The 11,828-nt window shown below is 34.5% G+C and overlaps 1 protein-coding gene and 1 long non-coding RNA gene across 2 annotated transcripts in view; one reads left to right on the top strand and one right to left on the bottom strand.

Moving 5' to 3' along the window:
* Positions 1–3: 3 nt before the first annotated feature.
* On the bottom strand, positions 4–6,038 carry LOC125258946. The gene is made up of 4 exons (XR_007182702.1): positions 4,414–6,038; positions 3,406–3,641; positions 3,133–3,292; positions 4–2,419 (listed from the first exon to the last, which is right to left on the bottom strand). It is a non-coding gene; the product is annotated as an uncharacterized LOC125258946 (long non-coding RNA).
* Positions 6,039–6,211: 173 nt separating this feature from the next.
* Positions 6,212–11,828, top strand: part of LOC125258943 (activin receptor type-1-like) — a 65,633-nt gene continuing 60,016 nt past the window's right edge. Inside the window, exon 1 of the mRNA XM_048176190.1 lies at positions 6,212–6,437. The gene's annotated coding sequence lies outside the window, so the exon portion shown is untranslated. The remainder of the gene's footprint in view (positions 6,438–11,828) is intronic.

Genomic DNA, 11,828 nt, shown 5'->3' with positions numbered 1-11,828 from the left:
TTAAGTTTTTCCTGAAAACAAGAAAATAATTTTTACTTGTCAAGAAAATGCTTCTTGATTTAAGAACTTTAAGATATTTTGACTAGAAACAAGACAAAAACTCTAAGTAAGAACAGCATGTTTTGCAGTGTGAGAAGGTGGTACAGTATTTGGGGCCATAGACACAGTGTCTGATGAAGCATTATGATAAAATATAAGGCTACATCCATGGATATTTTAGTCTAATTGGTTCATGCTCCACGCTAATTGGTGACAATGAATCTCGTTAACCTGAAACTTTCATGATTTACAGTAAACATGGAAGATTGTTTTTCTGTTTCCATACAACTATGCATTAAGAGTAATGCAACAGTTACTTATCATTTTGAGCAGTTGTATCAATTGATAGTTAGATCATTGTAAGGAAATGAATAGACACTCATTTGAAATGTAATGTGTGAATTGCCTTTTGAAATAGTAGTACTTTGATGTTAAGTTGTGTCATATTGAACAGGTGATTTTTGTTGAATGAACGAATTATCTAAGTTTATTGTATCCAAGCAATTGAGAAAAGGGTTAGAGTTTTGAAAAATTTGCATTTTGATCATTGGTTGTGAGTTTTGTGTCTAGAGTTGTGAAAAATGACATCAAGGTTCTGAAAATAGTACCAAAGTGATTGTAAAAAACTGTAATTTTGACTTATTTTTCCTGAAAACAAGAAAATAATTTTTACTTGTCAAGAAAATGCTTCATGAATATAAGATATTTTGACTAGAAACAAGACAAAAACTCTAAGTAAGAACAGCATGTTTTGCAGTGCACTCCTGTTTTTGTTTCTTACAGTACAAGCAAGTTGAGGAACACTGCATTTGATGTTTTACAGAACTGTCTTTTCTTTTCTATTTCATAGCTAATTATTTTTGCTTTGATTCAAATAAAGCTATGTTGTGATTGTACTGTAGTGTTTTGCATCAATATATTACAATCTTTGTATGATGATTCCACTGTGTCTGTAGTATTCTCTCTACTACTGCAGTACTTTTACAGAGATGTATTTACTATATATGTAGTACCATAATGAAACCTGTATCACCTATTTTGTTCTACAATATTTAATGATTGTATGAACAATGACACAGTGAAACTATCGGTTGCTTGTGTTTGGGTGATCTATAGTTATGTTTCAATGGTATTTCACAGTAAATTTGTGTTTTGAACCAATGATTGTGCAAGTGCAAGATTTCTTTAAAGATGTGGATGCACAATGCAGTGTTTTGAACACTAGACAGCCTGTGTTACAAGTGATAACCGTTTTGAGTTTTGTGTCTAGAGTTTTGAAAAATGACATCAAGGTTCTGAAAATAGTAGCAAAGTGATTGTAAAAAACTGTAAGAAGCACCTTGAAGTCAAATATGTTTGAGATGTGCATCCATTCCAAAATAAAATGCATTGTTCTGCATTATGCATGTTTGTGTTTATTGTGGGAAAAAAAACGGTTACATTGCTCATTTTTAACTGTTTGTTCAGGTTCTCTCACTTGTACACCAGCTTTTCATAGAAAATCATTTTTTCAATGTCAGCATCTAAGCATCTATTAATTCTTCAACAGAGCATTCTTGTAGTTATAAATTTTACATATTAAAATATTACAAAAGAATGACATTCTTTATAACACACTCTCATCTGCAACACTAGTTTGCCAAAACATTAGCAATTTCTGCACAACATACCTGAAACTTAATCTTCAAATCAAATAGCATGGGACACAGTTTCCATTTGCTGAGGAGTAAGGTTAATTTGAGGCTGTTCAACAGTTACAGCTGGGATTTCTTCATTTTCAGCTGTGGGCAAAGACTCAATACCATGTTGAGCCAGGAGTTCATTAAAATGTTCTGGCCTGTAGAGATTGTCTCCAAACACATTGTTGATGGCTGTGCTGTCAGTTCCTATCCTTGACAGCATTCCTTCTGTCCATAACTGTGTTGGTGTTTTATTGTTTTCTGTCTGCAAAGCATGGTGATTCCATGCCTCTTTGAAGTGCTGTAGTCTAGCTTGGATCTCTGGAAGAAACACTATGCTGAGCGAAACTTTGTGAAGGTCATTGCTGGGATCAAGCAGTTCAGAATCTTCAAGACTGTAGAACATGCTGTAGAAAGCACATGTAAAAATACATCCCTCCACAAACGTTCTATCCTTTGGTTGTGGACTGATTCCCCAGTAATGTGACTCCGGCGCTGAAGTCCTTGAACAAGGTTCATAAACAAGGCCACTTGTAAGTTCTCACTACCGTGATCTGACCTTACCCTAGAGGGCAGACCGTAAAGGCATGTTGCTTGAATAAACTGACAGCACAGTACTGGCACAGTTGTCTGTGTTGCAATTTAGGTAAGTGATTAGTCGTGAATGTCCATCGATTGCACCATGAATCACAAAGCCTCATCTAAAAGTAAAAATATAAATGTAAGTTAAATATTATAGGTAGTACAGTGTGAAGAACAAAGAGATCCTACAGGTCCCACTTTTTCACAGTTCTCAGGTTTCTGTTATGCAGGACATCACAAAAGACACTTTACATTTAATTGTGAACAAATCAACCTTTACAACAGAGCTCACAAATAATCCAAAACTGTTTGGACAATTTTTTTATTTTAACATGAATAAATGATGAAAAAAGCAGGGTCCAATAATCAAGAAATGAGGAAGTGTAGGGCAACATAAGGACAACTGGAATATTAGGGACTATAGGAATAAAATACAAACAACACTGTGTTATACTTAGAATAATTTTATGTAATGTATTAATAATTCATATTATCATTAAATGCATCAGGTGAAACATTTGTACAGTTTCACAGTATATACTCTTTCAAACCAAAATGTAAAAACGTCATTGGATCGAAAATGTCTTAATGATTTAACATTTAGTCATTTTAGGCCAGGACGATATGGTGAACTGTTATAATGGTATTGTGATTTACAATGGCTGCTTAGGTTGTGGTAATTGCATGTGTCTAAACATATTTGGCTGTAGATTCTATAAATCAGAATTGGATAATGCAAGTCTACACTAGGCTATAATTTAGCATCGCAGAAACGAACTGTCACACGATTTTCATGCTGCATTAGCAGAACAAAAACTACAATTAAACTAACCTTATGAGGCGCATGTTGCCATCATTGTGCCAAAGACTGTTGGGACAGGGCACTTGATAAACTCTTCTAGCCACTGTGCTACTCCTTCTCCTTGCAGCAGCTGCTGGATTGATACGGACCAACATCTCACGAACCCTATGCCGGGAAACCCTCAATCCTTCTGCAACCAGTAAGGCTCGCATCATCAAAAATGGTTGCATTGAATTGAAAAAAATTAAATAATAATTAGTTTATGAACTGATAGGACAGACCTTGAAATGAAACAAGGCTTACCTCACTTCCAGTATTTGGATACTGGCATTGGAGTCGTCTCACTACATTTTCAAGTTCTTCATCATCCACTCCTGACATTCTGCTCCTGATTGATACACCAAGCAGCTTGGACCTCTTGTACAGAAATGAGGATGAGCACCCTAACATTCTTGCCATTCGCTTGACTGTGTGACCTTGCTTCATTAAAAATTCAATTTGGTCACGTGTTATTTGAATGGCTGGTCTACATCGGCTACCTGCAATTGAAAGTAACATATATTTGTTTTACTGACATGCAGCTCCTAATGGCAAGCAGTATAATATTAGAAAAATGGTGACAAATAAGAACGGAAAGAAAGGAAGAATGGAACAAGGTAATAGTCTAAAAACAGGGTGATGGCAGATTTAAATTACTTTTTCAATATTGTTTTCTTTAGTACAAATATTGAAGAAATACAATTTCTTTATTATGAATCATGGAACTTGACCAGGCAAAGTTGAAAAATGAAAATTAAACTTTGACCTGTTGGAGTGTTTGTTTCTGTTATTTTTAAACGTAAATAAGGTACACTGATGTGTGATAATCTTAATGTCACATACAAATACATTTTTATGGACTGACTGGCCTGTGTGTGGAACCTTATCAGTAGCGTTTTTCAGTAGCCATTCAAATAATTGTTTCTTATTTTCTTCTAAAATGTTAATAAAATTATGTAGGCATACAGTTTGTTGTACAGTCATACTTTTAACTATATGTATTATGTACAATAGGTATATAGATTTTAATTTGTATTATAACTGTATTAATTTTGTAAGTGAAAGTTACATAGCATGTACACTGGTTAGACTACTTTTAATGGAGACTGAGGGGAAAGTTACAGTTGTATTACCATGGCTACCGTCATGACCAAAGTAGAGAGCAGACAATAAACAAACACATAAACAAGACAAAAACGAGCTTCCCGAGATGCCTCGCTTGTGTGAGGTTACTGCAGATAAAGAACATAGTTTTAAAAACCAGAAACTCACCTGAGCTACTTCGAGATACAGAAAACGCTGTAGTTCCCTCACTCTGCAAATGCGTTGACAGCATTGTTCGAATTTCATCCAGATTTCTGTTCAGTTCTTCATACGTCTCAGGAGGTAGCAAATATGAAATTCTCTGTGCATTTCTTAAGCAATCATCTATCGCACGAAGTTCGCGCTCACTACAATTTCCCTGACTTTGAGCTCTTTCAATTTGTTGACACTTTCTTGCTATTTTGTCGAGAACAGGGGCCTGTACCATGATGGTAGTTGAACAAACTCAGGGTTATAGGATTATAGTTTCGAGTTGACAAAACCAAACCACTCCAATCCGGCTTTGTTGGTACCATGATGCTGATCATCAACTTTCTCTGTCAACTCAGGCTTTGATCCTGAGTTTGTGGAGCATGTGCACATGAATGCGTGACATCAGTGGCAAACAGCCAATCACAAGTCTTGCAACAGAGAGAAACAATGATTCGCTTCTCGCAAGAGAGCCAGCACGATTTAAAACTCTTTTGCTGAAGATTAAGAGATTGAAGAAAATGAAGAATTTAAACTCATTTACACTGATGAAAATAAAAGAAATGATTTTGCTCTATCAGTGCAAGTGAAACTTGTGAAAGTTAATTTAGTTGATAATATATAGTGATAGAGACTCAGGTCACATGTAGTCATATTTAAAGTTTATTTACAGCTTATTTATATTACACATGATCTGTATATATTAATATTCATTGAAACTAAATAATGATAACTGTTCAACTAAAATCGCTTGTGTAATGGATTAATAATAATATATATAATTGAATTATTATAGAAATCATATATAAATCATAAAGTCATTCTAAGTAATTACTTAGCATTAAAGCCAGACAATTTCATTGTTAAATTTATTTATTTATTTATTTTACTATATAGTGACCTTTAATTTGGAGGAAGAGAAACTGGGGGAGTGACTTTATTGCATTGGATCTGTCAGTGTCACTTTGCTCACATCTGATTGGTCCAAATTCGGTTTGAGATGTCTGAACCAGAACATAACCTGCCCTGGAGCAGGTTAGCCGTGGAGCGTAAGTTACTATGGCGATGAACACCGCTAAAAGCCAAGTCACTTTCATGGTACCTAAAACCCAGGATTGCAAACTAATCTGAATCTTACCTGGCTAGCCAGATAATCCGGCTTCATGGTACAGGCCCCAGCTGCCGCCATGGTTTAATAATCCCTGAAGTACTTCATATCTTTTCTCTCTGAAAACAAAAGCATACTAGGTTGTTAGCGGTTACCTAGGGAGGCGGGAAGGAACTCTGGGTGGGGCTGAGGAAATGTAGTTTCACGTCACGCAACAGCGGATTCGACTAGGAGCAAGTACAATTCAGATATCTTAAAATATAATTGTGACTAGTCGAAACCTAGAGATATCTCTACTTACCTTTGCGGATAAATGACGCGTCTTTTAAAGATACCTATGACATCATTACAGATATCTTAAATGGGGTTTTGACTAGTCAAAACATATATTACAGATATCTTATCGGATATCGGATTTCTTACTAATGCAATTATAACTGCAGATATCTCTAATTGTCATTCTGACTAGTCGAATTATAATTATCACTCGTCAAAATACAATTGTTACTATCTTTAAATATATTTATAGATAGTCAGAACAAAGGTTTAAATGCTAATACGGCTTGCCATATTTAAGTAGAGAAGCACCCTTCGCCTCGTTATAAGATATGGGAACTTACGCATAGGAAATTAAGCGCCAATGGGAGTGTGTGAGTGCGGTGTGAGTGGGGTGGGGGCGCTCCTCCTACTGCAGGCCTGTCCCACGCATTCACAGCTAGTGAAACACGCGAAAGTAGGAAGGATCCAGCACGACTACGGTTCGATTGTAAAAATTGGATGAAGTTGATGAAGTTTATGGATGTAGACGGAGAATGCGCGCTGTTCTCTGTACGACAGGACTGAGGTCTGAGAGGCGTTCATCATATCTTCCAGCTCTTCTGAACGCGTTGTGAAGGTAAGATCTATGCGTTTACATTACCTTTATTGAAGAATCGCGTGTTTGCTTTGCTTTAAAAGTTTTGGTCTAGATAACTGAACTTTCTTGGTGTTCGTTCTACTAGAAATTATTTGCTTATTCTGTAACGAGTTTATTTGAAGACATTCTCTCTGTTTAAAATGTAAACTAGTAGGCTATATACATGTGCAATTAAAACGCATTCAAAAGTGTTGTCTAACACGAGTCAAAGCCTTCAGATATAGGATCTGAAAGATTTTAATTCAAGCTAGCTTAAAATTATTTCCAAATTTATAAGCTTTGGAAAACGGACATGTTGAGTTAGGATTTTGGACTGCGTTGGGGTGGCTCGTTACGGCGACTCGTTGGTGCAAAATTGAGAGCAATCGAGAAGGGTGCAATCGACACTTTGTTAGTGTGTCTTTGTGATGCAGACGAGGCTGAAGGTTCGACTCTCACCTCTGCGGAGCCATCACCTTCATTCTGAGCTTTCAGCATAACAATGCTTCATAGCAAGGACAGGAATGAAAGGGAAAAATGTAATTAAAAGTGCCAAAAACACTTTCTCAGCTTTGGCTTGTAATGATATACAGTATTTCTAAAAAAAAAAAAAAAAAAAAATAGATGGAGAATTTATTTTAATTAGGGCCCAAACACTGAAAGTACTCAGGGCCCCATTGTTTTCCAAAGAATTATTATTATTATTACTATTTAAAATATTTTTTTCAAGGTCTCAGATCTTAAGAGACAGCAAGCACAAATTGCTGCAGCTGCCAGACTTTCTCCGGCCGTTGTTTGTAGCACTTTGCCTCTAGGGTTGTAAATGGTATGAGATTTTCAGGATGTGATAACCATCTCAGAAAATATCATGGTATTAAAGGTTCACCCAAAAATGAAAATTATCCGATGGTTTACTCACGAGAAATTATAAAGAGACATGTTGGAGGATTTTGATATAAGAGAAGAGGAGCTTGAGTTTGTTGCCAAGCCCTATTTGTTTGAACCACAAGAGGCGTCTAAGAGGCGTCTTACCTCCTGAGTCATACATCGCACCACGGGTTACTCATTTGGTTGAGTTGTGCAGTATGTGTACGGTCATCTGCCGGAAGCTAGTTATTTGAATTTATAAAATTTTTTAAGATGGATATATTTTTCTTACAAAAAAGCATTGCTTCACTTCAAGAGGCCTTTATTAACCCACTGGAGCCATATGGATTACTTTGATTATGGATGGATGCATTTTTTTTTTTTTTTTTAAATGCGAGCCCCCATTCACTATACCATTATAAACCTATAACCTATAAAGGACTAAGGATATTTTTAAATATATCTCCGATTGTGTTTGTCTGAAAGAAGATACAGCTAGGATGGCTTGAGAGTGAGTAAATCATGGGATCATTTTCATTTTTGGGTGAACTATCCCTTTAATCAATCTATTGTTGGTAGACTGTATATTAAGATGTTTTTTTTCTCTATGAAATGCATCTGAAAAAATGGGGTCATCTTATATTCATAGAATTTTACATGTCAATAATATGCCTACAACAATAGGTAGCGCCAAGGGCTGAAGTGACTACTGGTAGTTTACAGTGCCAGTGGACTGCATGATGGTGAGTGACCGTCCAGAACAGAGCAACAGGGGGGAGTCTAATAATCAGGGTCGTCTTATGTGCAGAACAATACAATATTATCATCAGTTAAAATTACTGTTAAATGAATGAAAACAGTTTTTTTGGTTGAACAAATGCTTTATTATAACAAACTTTTGTTTATTCAAATTTTAATAATCACAAACATATCAATTACATGTAATAATTGATAATGGATTAGATAAACAACTTATTTTTATCATTAATAATTTATTAAAATGTAAAAAATAATAGTGCTATGAAACGTGTTTTTATTTTTATGATTTAATACAAATATATGATCAAAAACGTTGGTAATGAAATTAATGCACAAAACAATCAATTTAATTAATGTTTTAAAATGTAAAATCACAATTTTATCCTTTTATTTTTTGGCAAAGTGCTGCACAACAGACATTTACTAAATTAAAACATGGACAAAAAATTATATTCCTTAAATAATGTTTAAAAAATAGCATTATTATTTTTATTATTTTAATAAGTGCATTCTATTGTACAATATAGTAATATATTTTTGTCATAATTTCTTCAAGTTAAACCAGACTTTTATTTTGACCGGTTGAAATGATGACCTTTGAGTTTCAGAGCGTATTTGACAATGGTTTCTCAATGAAATTTATAAAATGCTTATTAAGCATTCTCTCTCACTCTGGATATGTTAATGTATTAATGTCCTTATATTGTGATATAGCAGAAGCTGAAAATACATACTTGTAGTTGACGAAATGGCGCAGCTCATTCATACATTCACTTGTATCAGTCGTTATATTTGATAATTAAATAAGTAATTTAATTAAATGAGCAATCACATCGACTCATTTTACAATCCTACCAGCCAGATTAATTTAGATTTAAAAACCCTGTATATTTTATATATTATATATACACACACACACACACACACACACACATACACTAGGAATGTCAGTTTACACAAATATATATACACACACACACAGAATATGGAAAGACGCGGGCCAGTATTGTGCGCAAAGACGGCGAGATTTAACAAACAATAACACGCACAATAATGCCAAAAATGTCAGTTTTGTTGATTATCCTCATAAGAGCAGCCTTAAATGAGTTAAATAAAGTCTTAAACGAAAGTAAAGAGTTGTGAGAAAGCGGGACATGTGTGAGATCCATGTCATGTGCAGCAGCGGCAGCTCTTAAAGTGACAGCAGCCAATGCTGTCTGTCATTGAAGATAATCAAAGAACAAATGTAACAGAAAATTACTCACTGCTGTTGACTAAAGAACTTTTGTAGCTTTAATAAGGATTAATCTGTATTTAATTTAGGCTATAACTTATGCAGTGCAGACTGTTTGATAACATTATTCAATTTCTATATATTTCCTATCTAGACAGGTAGGAAGGGCTCAGGTAAATATGACATTTATAATGGGTTTATGTGAGGATTGGTTTAAGTTCACTCAAATTAAATGTTTTTTTTTTTTTTTTTAATGGCTATAATTCATGTTTAAAAATTTGGGAAAAAATCTAATTCGTCTAGACATCAGTAGATGTTTTAGTATCGTAAAAAGATGCCATTAAACAAGTATTTAAAATATAGTGTCTTTATGTTGTTTCTGCATGTATGCATGCACGATTAATCTTAAAAAGATTGTGATCTCGATTCGAACACACATGATCTTATTCCAATGACAGTGATTCCACTATGTCTATTAAACCTTTGAATTACGATCACACCAGAATATTTAAACCTGCTTTCGCGCTTCCGTTGACCCAGAAAGCAGCGGTCATGTGAACTATCTGTCTGAAATAGCTTCACAGACAGTGTTTTCAACGTCACAGTATTGCTGTTTTTATCTTGCAAGCATCAAATAATAACAAATCAATAATAACAAATTAAAAAACTAATGGCATTCCTCCATGTGCTTATCAGTATCTTATCAGTTAGGGTTACTATCATGATGATGAGGTCATGATTTTACCTTTGAAACAGGTGGAGAAAGGAACAAATTGTGCTATTAGTGTTGTATTTTAACTTGTATTTTCCAAATCATATTTATATTGTTTTCAACAATATTATACTGACCCCTGTGGGCTCCATATAGCTCTGATAATTTATGTGGACAAACATTACTTTGTTGTTTTTTAATTCAGAATTCTAGCTATATGAGTGTAATAAGTAAAATCACAATGTACAACAAAAGGTCCATAATTCTACACCAGAAGTGACAGACAGAGCAGATAAAGAGCAATCCTCTTTTAAATTGCTAGTAATTAGCTGGATCGTTGGTGCATCTGGGGGTAAAAAAAGAAAAAAGACACTGTCATTCACTGAAAAGTCCTTAAAAAGGAGGATTTCATTTTTGTACCTTCCTTTAAACAAGCTTAAACAATTTTTATTTAAGTTGTCTTTAACAACATTTTACATTGAGGCATTCTGGCTATATGAACACAGAGTACCGCCAGCTTTGAGATATTATTAAATGTGGTTCGTTCCTTCTGATATGACAGGAAAGCCAAAAATGTTGGATCCAGTCTCTTTACTAGATTATAGGCCAGATTTACTAACAGCTTGCACCAGCGCAAACCCTCTTTTGGCTTTAAAAAAATACTGTCAGGATTTAATAAAGACACACAGTGAAAAATTAGCATTGAAAAGACATGGACAGGGTTATTTTTGCGGCCAACCTTATTAGATATGTATTTGTAGGAATTTCCCTTTCAGATGAAAAATGGGAGGAGGGTATTTAAATTAATCATGCAAGGTGATTTACTAAGGTTTGCGCTCGTCAATTTACTGGTATTTGCGCCATTATTTACTGCCCAAATAAAGCATGTCTTAAACCAGAGGCTAATTTGCCTTGCTCTTGGTAGATTGCATTAGTCATTACGGAAATGATCCAACTGCGTCTGTGTTCTTTAATTTACACATCGTAAGTGGACCATGTGCAGAACTTTCCACTCCCATAGGCACTTTTTTGGAATTATGTTTTCACGCTAATTTGCCCTGTTAGTAAATCTGGCCCTGTGTCAGAAGACATCTTTTTGTCTGGTATCTAAAACCTGTTAACACAGAGTTTTGTCTGCTATCCAAAACAAAGAAGTGTTTCATAACATGTTTATGAATTTAAATATTGACCTAATAGATGTCAATCCAATAAAAAAAAATGCAAATGACCAAAGAAGGAACATGAGGAGTCACAACAATGGAGACCTTTTTTCTCTCCAGATTTTTGTACTGGAAATTGGCATTAAATTGGCATTAAAAATGCCAGTTTGTACTCCAAAATAAAACCAACCAACTAATATTTTTATTAATTGCAGCAGTTTACACTGTTTTTTTATATCATAAGTGAGTGAAATGTCTTATAAAATGTACTTTGATGTGATCATTAGAGCATTCAAGATATCATACTTAAAAGATGAAAATTACGTCATCATTTATTCTCCCACGTCTTTTGAAATTTGTATAACTAACTTTCTTTTGTGGAAAGAATATATTTTGAGAGATTTCTTAGTGATTTTTGTCCATTCAGTTTGCTCCAATGTTGTTTGGTTACCAACATTCTTGAAAATATTTTGGTTTTTAATACTTAAATACTTGCATGTGCAGAGCTTGCATACTTTGCATCTGTGTTCACATGCATTTCCATAAGGGCACAGTATCATTTACAGTCTTAATGTTAGTATGACATGAATACTCATTTCTTCTGAAGATCATGTGACAGAAGATTTTCATTCCCAAAACTTCTGGATCATGAGGGGGAA

Source organism: Megalobrama amblycephala, linkage group LG23 (genome assembly GCF_018812025.1).
Source record: "Megalobrama amblycephala isolate DHTTF-2021 linkage group LG23, ASM1881202v1, whole genome shotgun sequence".
NCBI lineage: Eukaryota > Metazoa > Chordata > Actinopteri > Cypriniformes > Xenocyprididae > Megalobrama > Megalobrama amblycephala.
This window is presented reverse-complemented; position numbering and strand designations above follow the sequence as displayed.